At 35.5% G+C, this 13,141-nt stretch overlaps 1 protein-coding gene across 4 annotated transcripts in view; it reads right to left on the bottom strand.

Moving 5' to 3' along the window:
* Egfr (epidermal growth factor receptor) overlaps window positions 1-13,141 on the bottom strand; it is a 625,196-nt gene that overhangs the window by 94,327 nt on the left and 517,728 nt on the right. For 2 of the 4 annotated variants that reach the window (XM_067124223.1, XM_067124225.1), the window contains exon 1: window positions 6,567-7,012. The exons of the other annotated variants lie outside the window; for them this stretch is intronic. The gene's annotated coding sequence lies outside the window, so the exon portion shown is untranslated. Of the gene's footprint in view, window positions 1-6,566; window positions 7,013-13,141 lie in introns of those variants that run through there. 4 annotated transcript variants of the gene reach the window in all.

Below are 13,141 nucleotides of genomic sequence, written 5' to 3'. Positions count from 1 at the left end.
TTATAATAAAAAGAATGAGAACATTGACGGCGAGGGACGAGACAGAACAACTGGGAGAGAACGAGAACATTTGAAATTTTTTGTTCTCAGAAATCCTGAAGTTGTGTTTAGCCTCGAGAGGCTGATGCAATATCAAGAATCACGTTTGTAGCATAAAGCAAAATTAATTGATACCTCCGCCTTACCAACATTATCACAGCAAACGTTGGTAGGCTAAATGAGCTCAACCGAATAACTTGCCGAGAGACATCTTTAGTAAATTTTACTCACACACACACACACACACACACACACACACACACACACACACACACACACACACACACACACACACACACATTATATATAGTCTTTTGAAAGTTTCTGTATGGTCTTCTCAAATTGCGGTTTTCAGTGGGTACTTTACTTTTAGAAAGTGGGATTGTTGGGTGCAATCTTACCGTTGAAAGTATAGATGAAGTTCATTTTATCTAATGCTTCTCCTGAATAGGAGAATGTAATTCATTGTTTAATATATATATATTTATATGTATCTATATATATTCAACAATGAATTACATTTTCCTTTGCAGCAGAAGCATTACATAAAATGAACTTCAGCTCTACTTTCAACGGTAAGATGGCACCCAACAATCCCACTTTCTAAAAGTAAAGTACCCACTAAAAACCGCAATTTGAAAAGACCATACAGAAACTCTCAAAAAACTATAATGAAAAAATGACCTTTTACTTACAGCCCGAGTTCCTTTATCATAAATGACAACAAGGCGTCAGACGCTAACACAGATGCCTGTTAATATACTGACTGATCTGGGTGGGGACCCTGTTTGCTATGAAGTCTGGCTCATTCAGCTATTCCAGAGCCGCTCAGATAAATTCTGCCGTTTCTCAACCGACTCAAGTAATCGAACGAATCTTCTCAACTCCCATCTCAACATCTACGAATTTTCTCTTAGTTATGCTGATCAAGGAAGAAAGAGCGGGATTCATACTGTAATGAAACGCTGTTTCTCTTCAAAGAAGGAACAACAGAGCTAATCATCTCTGTATAATACAACGCAATGTGTATCCAATTTTTCTTCGGGTGTTAACGACGATCGTCTGCGGATAACACTATTTTTAAAACCTTGGCGCCTTCCAGCCTGGGACTAGAATGAATGAATTTTGTTCCAAGATTTGCGACTGTGTAACGTCCCTAACTGGGGTTTCCACCTCGGCCCTCTTTCATATTACCTTCACTTTTGACGCTACTCAAGTATTCTTTGTGAACTGAAAAGAAAGCATAAATAACACTCGAGACAAAGGAAAAAACAGAAAGTGAGCCATGGGAAATTCTGACTTCACGGAGAGAGCAGAAAAAGGCTGTTAACTTTTAAACTATTTAAAAGCCCTTTTCATCAAATGCTTCTAAATAGTAATTACCATAATCAAGAAATAATAAATTATTCAAAGCACATACAGGAAAACAACGAATCTCTCTCTCTCTCTCTCTCTCACAAACAAGAGCGTGATTGCAGGGCGTGCGACTCTGGTTGTTTTATATTTGGACATAATATTTCCAAACTGAGAAGGAAAGTAAAATTCAATACTTACGATATTTTGTAAAACAGACCTTGACACAATAAAACCTTCGCAGTGTTAAGCCTCAAGCTGGATATTTTCCCCGACATATTTTTCCATAACGTTTAATCCATTTTAAAACTTTGAGACGTCACGTGGAAGAAACAACAATAAGTAAGGCGCTTCACAAGAAAAAGTTGTATGACAGTTACTGGGATTTGTTGAGATGCTTGGTATATGTTTCTGCCAGATCAAAGTAACAACAGAATTTTAAAGCATCTGCAGATGTAATTGCCGTTATGTCTAATTACATAATTATCATCATTATAGTTAATTACAAGTGAGAAAACGGACAATTTATCGTCTTTGATGAAGTGAGAGAACAGTTTGGTCTCTTGACGTTATATACGCATTTATTCTGGACAACAAAATTCTCAGCTTTCACACAGCAAAAAATTATCTCATGTAATCATTCAAATCAACCTTAATTATCACAATCTTTTCATATCAACCTTAATTATCACAATCTTAAGTTTCTGGGCAATGAATCACCTCGGGTATAACTATAACCTACTTCTTAACATTTCTGAACTCTCTCTCTCTCTCTCTCTCTCTCTCGCATAAGTCAGTCCCGCTGCTGACACAATTTTAATCTAGAATCAAATCTGGGTGACTAGAGAGATAACAATTAATCTTCCCCTTCCCTCACCTCCTCCACCTCCTCCGTCGTGGACCCTTGACACATCGACTCCATCTTCTGATAACCACTAATCCATAAATGTAAACATGATCATTATCAGTTACACGAGAGCTTCACTTCAGATTTGTGATCCTTGATTTGTTTATATGTTATCGGATGACGAATACGCTATATATATATATATATATATATATATATATATATATATATATATATATATATATATATATATATATATATATATATATATATATATATATATACACACATAAATATATATATATATATATATATATATATATATATATATATATATATATATATATGTGTGTGTGTGCCCGCGCGCTTGCGCGCGTTAAACAGATATTATGTACATATCGGTTGATGGATGACTGTAAAGAAAAACAGTTAGACATAAAATTAAGTACACAGAAACATACACAACAGGATGAACCGTGTATACAAAGGCACACGGCACTTAGGTATGCCCAGTGGGAGCAATGAAGATCCCCCAAGAGAGTCCGGTCAATGGTCATCAGTAGCGAAATGAAGGAAGGGCACTCGACTTATGGGTACTGTTACAAAGGCCAAAGAAACCGGGTAATCTGACCAAGTACTTCTCTCAGTAAGTGGTAACATGAGTCACGAGGAGCGCCAGACAAGATGAACCTAATGAGACACAAATACCTTTGACTAGTATTCTAGTCAAATTCTGATAACAAATACACTGTTATCATCATCTTGTAACTCGGCATAAGTTGAATCTCTCAACTGTCATATCTGATCGCATGTCATTAATTCCATATGACCCATTTTCCCTCACCCTGCACTTGACTCACTTTGGTAAAACGAAATACTGTATGGTGGTTGTTACTGAGCAAATTTATTTACAACGACTAACAGTAGCATATAGGAAACAAACCTAATTAACAATTAACTTCCTCTTGACAGCACAACGTCTCCCTTGAAAACTACGTTGCTTGCGACCTGTTACGTCAAACGAATTCGGGTGCTGCCAAAGCCAAAGAAAATTTGAAGACGTATAAATGGAACAAGCAAGCTATTGATCATTTGAAATCTCTCGGCCTATCTGAGAAGACACTAAGCCTAACTCCAACAAAGCAATCGCATGTCGCCTAGCCTAAACCCATTTTACCTAACAGGCAAATCAACTTTGGTCGAATACCTGCGAAATAAGTTTCAAAGTACATCGGACAACCTACAAGATAACTTCCCTGACTATCTTATCTATGAACCTCCCTTCAATACGCAAATATTATGGTCAGGGAGATGGAGATAAAATGGTATTATATATTATCTGCGCTAGGGGGCCCTTCTAGCAACAGAAAATGTCACGAGGGCTTTCTGATTGTGGTTCTCTGGTTTTTACTATTATTATTATTATTTCTGCAGAACCGATACTATTGTGGAAGCCGACTTTACAATGATATATTTACCTTCAACAAGAGAATCTTGAGAAAATATCACGAATGAGCAATGTTGTCTGAGAAAAAAAGGCATCCTGAAATCTGGGTAACATGAAGACGATGATGATAATTATATTAATAACATTCTTACCTATAGCTCGACTTATTTTTTATCAGTCACTGCATGAAAAATCAAGGCTTACTGTCGTTTCTTTGACACGCCTTTTCTTCTTGTGCCTTTTGTTTTGATAAGACTTTTCTTCACTCAATAATACAAAACTTACTTCTAACCTGAACACCCTTTCTTTTGTTTTTCGGGAGTGCGTGCGTGATCAAGACGCAGACACGTAAAATCGTCATTGAGAAACAAACCCTCCGCAGTGACTATAAAATACCTCCGGGCTTCGAAACTTCGCGGCCGTATTTCTGCTGAGAGATCTTCCGGAGCTCTTAGGTTGTTTCCTTAGATCAAACAAAAATACTTGGTCACGCTCGTGTCAATGTTTCGTTACCACATATAGCCTAATAGTAAGTTCTCTCAAGCGTAAATATTTCAGGCTGCTTCCGATTAAAAAGCTGTTTAACAGGGACCTGCTATAAAGGCTGACAAAACCTTTCAAACCGTATTTGCGGAGCTTGTTAACTATAATACAACACCCAACCTAAGTCCACATAACTTATTTAGCTACACACAAACACATATACATATATGTATGTATGTATGTATGTATGTATGTATGTATGTATGTATGTATATATATATATATATATATATATATATATATATATATATATATATATATAACCCTTTATCAAGTATACACTTAGGTAGTATCCATGAGACTTAATGGTGATCCGTGAACAATTCCGTTCTTGCCCTACGAACCCTGACCTTATAATATATAATGATACGGGGAGGACCTAATTTCCAGTGTTGGTTGAGAAACGAAGACATCCTGAAATCTAGCAAATAATCAGTTAAAAAAATATATCAGTAACTATTACGACAAATGTAATTCTCGTGACAGATGAAATATGAAAACAATTAAAAAAAAAAGTCATCCAAAACTTGAAAAAAGTGTGTATCGCAGTTTTTCTAAAAACAAAATCTTCATTCCTTATCTTCTTTATAGCAATATTCACTTCTGTCACAGTAACAAAAGCATAGGCTTTGCCGACATATTGGCTTCCAGTTAATTCAAAATTCTGGTAGTAAGGAGATACGTTACTTGAATCAGTTGCGTTCAATGGGATATTCATTACATCAGTCATGTCAATGTGGTGCCAGCCTGCTCAGGTGACAAAATGAAAACGGGTCAAATAGGATATCAAGTGCAAAAAGCAAAGCGAGACCGAGCATATCACCACACATTCAATTTACAATAAATCTACGATTGGACAACTGCCTGCTGCTTCAGCTTCAAAATAAAATCGAAAGGAACAAATCAATTTAATCTAAATATACAATAAACTAGACTTGACCGAAAGTATTTTCAAAGTACAAGAGATCTACGTAATTCACAATGGAGACGGTGGCACTCATCATCACCTAGTCTTTTGCAAGTGCGGCCTAAGTTTAGCTTTTGACGCAAACCTAACCTAAACAATACCAATGACACACTTTTGCCATGTTAATCATTACCCGGGGAGGGAGATACCAAAGAAAATAACTTCCTTTTAATATCTAGATATGGAGCCCCGTATTTTGTACCCTGTCACATGATGCAAACCACCATCGTTGCAAGTTTTAAACTTCATGTTATCAAAAATGCTTTCTTTGCGACAAACGATCAAAAACCATTCGGTTAAAGACAGCGCCTCTGCTGGGAGGATACGTTATGGCTTTCCAGAAACATACCACACTTTCTGTATGCTGTGCTTGAGTATTACTCATTTATAGCTGCTTGTAATGCTTCGTGGTATTCAGATTCATCAGGCTTCCTACTAATTATACTAATATTTTCATGTGATCAACATACAAACACAAAAGTAAGGCAAAAGAGAGACTGCCACCCAACTATGATAAATCAGATATCAGTAAGGAGGTAGACAGGATATGGGAAAATTAAATATCATAAACGACCAGAATCGAGCCAGTTTATTCGATCCATTATGCTTCTCGTTATAGAAACTGGTCAAAGGTTAGGAAAATCAATGTCCATGATACAGTTATTAGAGCTACTGTACATCTTTTGGGAGCCAACATACTTCCAACACAACCAAACAAGTTATTATATAATCTAGAAACCCATCATCGAAATGAAAGCGCCAATGGCCCGATAGTCTCAAGACTACACATTACCGTGGATGACTTCATGATACTATTAGAGACTTTCATCTTCAATTAAGGCTTTCCAAATTCTCAATTGTAGTTACCTTTCTTGAGTTCCAGATGCTTCTGTATATTATCGACTAGCCTAGCGCCACTTGAACCCTAATAACAATCTTTTGGTATGTCCTCTCTTTTACGATAGTCTTTACCCGGCCTACTGTTCATGTAGATTGTGTCGGTCCAAATTTGCCAACAAATCATAGGATTTCTAAGGAAACAGCCATTCCACCCTTTTCATCATGGAATGCTATGTAAAGTCCTCACATAAACTGGACCTACCATGAAGCAAATGGGGTCAAGCATAAGTTGTGGCTAATAAAAATATACTGTTCTCATTAAAAATACTGCATATATGTAGACATTTCAACATATTTTTCACTTTTTAATTCAGATGCTATGAAAACAATAAATGATTAATTTTTTATTATCAAATGCTATCAGCAATACGTTAACTGTCCATTTCTAATGAATTCAGCATCAGGTACAAGAGATCAAAAGTGAAAATCCCCTAACAAACTCAACCTCTGTCGACAATCCGACGCCTTACCTTGGGAGGTAGTCCATTAGGAGGTAATCCAAGGTTAATTTAACAACTGCACTAATCACCAATAAATCGCGTTATCAAGGCCTCTGGCTGCTTGAAATTTTATCCCTAAAAGCGAAACACAGAAATTTATAATTGGATTTTCTTTTTCTGACACTCACATAATGATTTAACTTAAAATAAGTTGCGGAAGTCTATTTCATCTAGAAAAACACCACTGATTAAAACGTAACTTTTCAATTCACTCTTCTAAAAATCAAGATTACAAACAGCCAGGGTTCTCCGCCTTTCCTTGTGGGATTCCACGTTGGTAAAATCGTATAGATATTGGAAAAGCTTTCCTTTTCAATAGATATTTCTTGAACATTTAAAATATGTTGTCAGCAGCCTGTGATAACTATGACAGAAACGCGCACTCCTCCTTCTTCCACCAAAGTCTCTCCATCTCTGAGGCAAAACTTGTTTCCAGGGTGGCAGGGTCCCCAAGATCCCCCAACTCGCTTCTTACTTCTTACCTCGAGGCATCGCCTGGGCCTTGGGAACACCACTACACAATCTCTTACCAATGATTCTCTTTTGCGGACGTTAATAACATCTTCCGATATATGTTCATACTTTACTTTGCTTCATTGATAACTGTCCTATATATCTTTCAGTGGGAAATACCGTATTATTGATGTCGTAAGACTAAGTCCACTTACATCTTCTCCAAAATCGACCACTTCTTATACCCAGGTCTGACAAACATAGCAGCGGAGGAAATGGAGGTAATCTGTCTAGCTCAGGTACGCTCAGGTTCATAGCGACGGGGGAAAGTGGAATCACTCATTAAAATAGTTTACTTGCGTTATACTTGATTATCAAATGTCACAGATAGTGAAGCTGTGAAGGTGATTAATTCCTAGAAATATACAAAAGGTTATTAATGGGTTCAAAAGACAATATTTATCACCTTGCTGCAATCTGAGATTTTTCGATGATATGATATATATATATATATATATATATATATATATATATATATATATATATATATATATATATATATATATATATGTAATATATATGCATGTATGTATGTGTATATATAAATATATATATATAATATATATATATATATATATATATATATATATATATATATATATATATATAAATATATATGTAGAATCTACTGGTCACCTTTACCAGACACACATGTAATTCTAATAGCCACAAGGCTTTGAAGAATTCGAGAAGTTAAGAGGGCATTGTGGCTATTAGAATTATATATATATATATATATATATATATATATATATATATATATATATATATATATATATATTTATATATATATATATAAAATATATATATATATATATATATATATGTATATATATATATATATATATATATATATATATATATATATATAAAACATATGTGGTCTTAAAACTATATTCTATTTTGCAAAGTATATTAAAGAACGCAAAAGCCGTCGCTGACGAAACAGAGAATTTACATTTTCATCTGAAGTCATGACAAGTCGTCCACACCTTCTACCTTCTAGACACCACAAACGAAAGGAGAAAAAAAGTCAGCGTCTCAAAGCAAAGCAAATTATAATCAGTAATCGAGTTTGATCGTTGCATCGCAAATTTTGCGATTCCGTGTTCTTGCATTGTAAACACTTCACGACTTTTGAAGGCAAGTGCAAGTTCGTGTGACGTGTGAATTATTAACCTAACTAACAAATATATTCACTTACATACACACTATATATATATATATATATATATATATATATATATATATATATATATATATATATATATATATATATATATATATATATTATATAATCACTGGTGCCAGTGTACATAAATTCACAGAAAATATAAAATATTTATATATATATATATACTGTATGTATTTATATATATATATATATATATATATATATATATATATATATATATGCGTTTATGCATATGTATGTATGTATATATGCATATATAAGAAGTATATATAGGCCTATGTGTAAATACTTATGAACAGAAATTTTTATGAAGCACTTCCACGTGAGATATATATATATATATATATATATATATATATATATATATATACAGAGAGAGAGAGAGAGAGAGAGAGAGAGAGAGAGAGAGAGAGAGAGAGAGAGAGAGAGAGAAAAAGACAATAAAAAAAAAGCAGGTTCACGAACACCTGAGAAATTAAAACGTGGGGTAAAAGTGGATGGAGTACAGTCTTGGAGATTATTCCCATCTTGTAAGAGTCACTTAAGGACTCCTTTCAGAAAAAAGGAACAGAATGTACTTTCTGTTATAGAATTATTGAACGAAAACTGAAACTAAGCTAAATTACAATTCCATCCACGTTAGTTGATTTAGCAACTTATTATGGAAATCACTTGACCAACAATTATAAAGATAAATAATTTGTCTTAATATTGAAAAATCTGTGTTTAAGTACACATCATCATCATTAATAGCAGTTATGAAAATGTAAACAATCAATAGGAAAATAATGCATTTTAATATTATTCTATATAATGGATCATACAGATTAAAATTTTAAAAATTTATTGACATATATTTCATATACATCAAATGGGGTGTATCAGCATGCTGGTACACCCTCCAAAATATTTTAACAAAAATACATCATTCACATTCCAAAATTACTTATTCCAATAGAAATTGGGAAACGTCTCCACAATTCTTGAAGCCATATAACACACCTGCTCTGGAACTTAATCAACACTTCTACCCCTAAATTCTGAAAGTTCAGTACAATACAATACATATAATGACATAATGTGTCAGAGTTTGGCTCGTTACATGATTTACACGAAAAATGATTACCATCACCAACATACTCCCATGAATACTTGTATCCTAACCTTAGCCTCATTAAAAATATGTCAATTTTAGACAGAGCTTTGCCATATGTAATACGGGAATTTCCAGATACATACAAATAATGCCTCATACTATTACTGCCGCTTGCTAAAATCCTTTCCGCATTACCAGTCCCCCATGCAGCGCTCCGATGTCTCATACCTCTCTTTATCTGATGAAAACTTACAACACCAACAATATCAACGAAGGTTTTACATGTTACATCTTTTGCTAATTTGTCAGCAACTTCATTTAAAGATATACCTATATGAGAAGGTATCCGGTCAAATTCAGCATAACAAAACACTCCATTCTTTCTCATAAATCAAAGCCTTACACTGGTATACCAAATCAGCATCAGAAGGATCTTTACAATTCAATGCAAGCAAAGCACCCAGGGAATCTACAAAAATATACGCATCTCGCTTTTTATCTGCGACAATTTTCAGTCCTTCGCCAATTGCATGTAACTCGGCTGTTGTTGTAGAGCTATTACCCTGAATTCGTTTGGAAATCACCTCACCAGTAAATGCATTATCACCAAATTCTTTTATGACAACTCCACATCCAGCCTTCATTCCATTAACAGACCCATCACAATACTGTATATATGAAAAACTTTACATCTTGGTAAATTACATTACAGTGGTAAGAACACCTGTTTTAACTCATTAGGATGACACGCACTCTTTTTGCAATCGGGATTATGCACAAGTCTGACCCAACAACAGCAATAACCCACTCAGCCAAAACAATCATTGAGCGCTACAATAGTCAAACAGATCGTAAAATTCCACTAAAATTAAAACAAATGAATAAACAGCCAAAGTCATATTACTCTACACTGAACAATTACTTGAAATTTATTACTTAAACTATTCAACAATAACACATACTATGGCTAACACTTCACCTGTCTAGCGGTTTACTAGCTCACCTGACTGACTCCTTCCCAAAACAAAAGAGAACAGTCTCAAGCTGGATGCTTATCAAACAATAACCTGCGCCAACAACAAAGCCCCCTCCCCAGAAAAAAAAAAAAGAAAACACAAACATTCACAGTGAGACACCACCTGTAATTCCTTGATAAGAATGGGAATATTCTTCAATTTCAATAATCAAGGTCACAAGTGGGAGTCGGTCACGCAAAATCAAATATCACCTTTTTCCATCGCTTTTCTAGAAGTGCCATTCACCCAGGTCTTTAGAAATGCGAGTCAGGCATACATTGTCATCCCCAGAAACGAAAAGGGTCAAAGTCAAGTTTCGCCTTCTTTCCCTGTGTCCTTACCTGACCCTTCACAGGTGCGATAAGGTCACACAGCGGGCGAGAAAATTGGTCCCAAGGGTGTTTTGGAAGAATCGGCTTAGTCCGGCTAATTATATCCTCAGAAGAGGATTTGGTTTCTTTGTATGCTACACCTAACAGCAATTCTCTTTTTCCCATATGGTGGCATTCAAATGGAAACTTCTGCACGTCAAGTTTTGCGAGAGATATCTAACAATAACATTAGACATTTCGTTTTACAATAACTTTGATGGGAATGAGTAAAAATACATAAATAACATTACAAATCACCGTGATTGCAATCCAGTGATATTACCCAAATCGTGGACACTATAATTCATATTAGTTTCTTACTGATCCGTTTAATTTTTCCTAAAAGCGTAAAACGATGATTTGTCCACCATGTTGGAGGATTGCTTTGAATGATCATTATACTAAACTTCTTTTGTATTTATTTACTGAAGGCCATGCAACTGATATGGATAAAAGAAACAAAATCTAATTTCGACGGGCCGACGTTGGCTCTCGGAAGAGTTCAAGATACTCATCTGCCTTGGAATCATTGAAGGATATGGTTCACAAAAATCAAATCGTTTTCTAAAGCATTTGCCATATGATACTACAAATACAAAAGTTGCAAAATATTTAGCGATGTCCCGCCTATAACACGAACGGATTAAAACATCTCGTACCTATCAGAGAATTACTGTATCAAAGGTTACACTACAAAAAAAAAAAACGAATGGCAAAACGATTGAAGGAAAAAGAAAAAAAGAAGCTATGGAAGTCTGACCAAACTTTGTATTGTCACAAAGTAGAGAAGTGTAATTCATAAGGAACTACAGTACTGGTCATCGCAAGTCGGCTTAATAACACTACTCGTCGAACATCGCCTAGAGGGAACGGTGGCAAACCCATAGACATACCTGACCAAAGCGCACCTGTACGACAACATGGTCCATTACTGCTGTATGACAGTGACCTCTCCAGTACCTTCCGAATAGGCCTACAAAATATGCATTCTCTCTCTCTCTCTCTCTCTCTCTCTCTCTCTCTCTCTCTCTCTCTCTCTGCTTATATGGGTCTTATGACATAATGGATTTTTGTGAACCAAATACTAGTGACGACGTTCTCTTTGATTACTAAGACTCCTATTCTAACAAGACAGTGATCACACGTATTTTGAAGATGTGTGTAAGAAAAAGAAGAAAACTAGGTTAATTACAGGATGGTCAATCATCAATACTTCCTTGAAAATACGGGTGAAGGGCAAATTTGGGGCGTTCCCTTAATAATTATGAGTTAAAGAAGTAGTACCTTCTGGAGTGCACATTAATTCTGTGCTAGCATGTTATACTCATATGCGCAACGTTATAAACACCTCCACTTTATTATCCTAACAGTCTCCATAATGTTTGTGTAATCTTACTCTCTCCACGAAAAAATTCAACATTTCGAGTAAACTTCTTTGATTCAGAAGAAAGACAAGCAAAGAAAAGTAGGATCACCGCTGAGAATGAGCAACAAAAAAGAATAACTAAATTACATAACTGAAGGATATAACAAGCACCTTTTAAAAATCTTTATGCTATATTAAAAGAAGAAGAAGAAGACAAGTTTACTTCTTAGGATACACGCAGAGGTCATGCCGTACAGTAGTGACTTTCGGGAGACACTCCGTTGCTACCGTAATATGAACCTATTACTTAGATTGACGTTAGATAAGTTGTCCAAGACGGAACTATTTTAAAATTCTTTAACTCGCACATTCGGAGCATTTAGGCGATCTTCAGAGGCTCTAACCAAGTTGTCTGGAGCTGGGCTCTAGCTCTCTGTAGCTGAGTTCCCCGTGGGGTGAACCATGCCCCTCATTATACCTGGTGCGCACTTCGGCCCTATCACGCAAACTTCGTTCTTGGCCACGAAGTCGATCTGACGTGAGAACAATAAATGGAGAAAGCAAACAAGCGATGCGCTGGGGGTTGATTTCTTATCGGCACTTAACGCACTGAAGTTTATGCTGGATGGAGCACTGGATAACAGCCAGTATAATTGCTTCCACGTAAAAGAGCCTTGGGGGCCCTTCCACATTTCTCGCTAAGGCCGATTTCTTTGTTTGGTTGGAGCTGAAGGTTTTAATTTGAATGTGAGCTTTCATGACAGATGCGCGAAAACGGTCAACAAAAGATGAAAGCATAACGCAACAGCAATTACTTAACATTCTGGGTCAACTTTTTCATTTAATATTGTCCCGAAAATTCTTAAACTCCAGAAGCTAATTTACTTTTCAACAATTATCGTAATTACCGAACAATACATGCCGAATTAGATTACGAACAATACATGCAGAATTAGATTAGTAATACTTTACTCCATAACATCCCCTC

Source organism: Macrobrachium rosenbergii, chromosome 22, assembly GCF_040412425.1.
Source record: "Macrobrachium rosenbergii isolate ZJJX-2024 chromosome 22, ASM4041242v1, whole genome shotgun sequence".
Taxonomy (NCBI): domain Eukaryota; kingdom Metazoa; phylum Arthropoda; class Malacostraca; order Decapoda; family Palaemonidae; genus Macrobrachium; species Macrobrachium rosenbergii.
The sequence above is the reverse complement of the archived record's forward strand: the minus strand, read 5'-3'. Positions and strand labels throughout refer to the sequence as shown.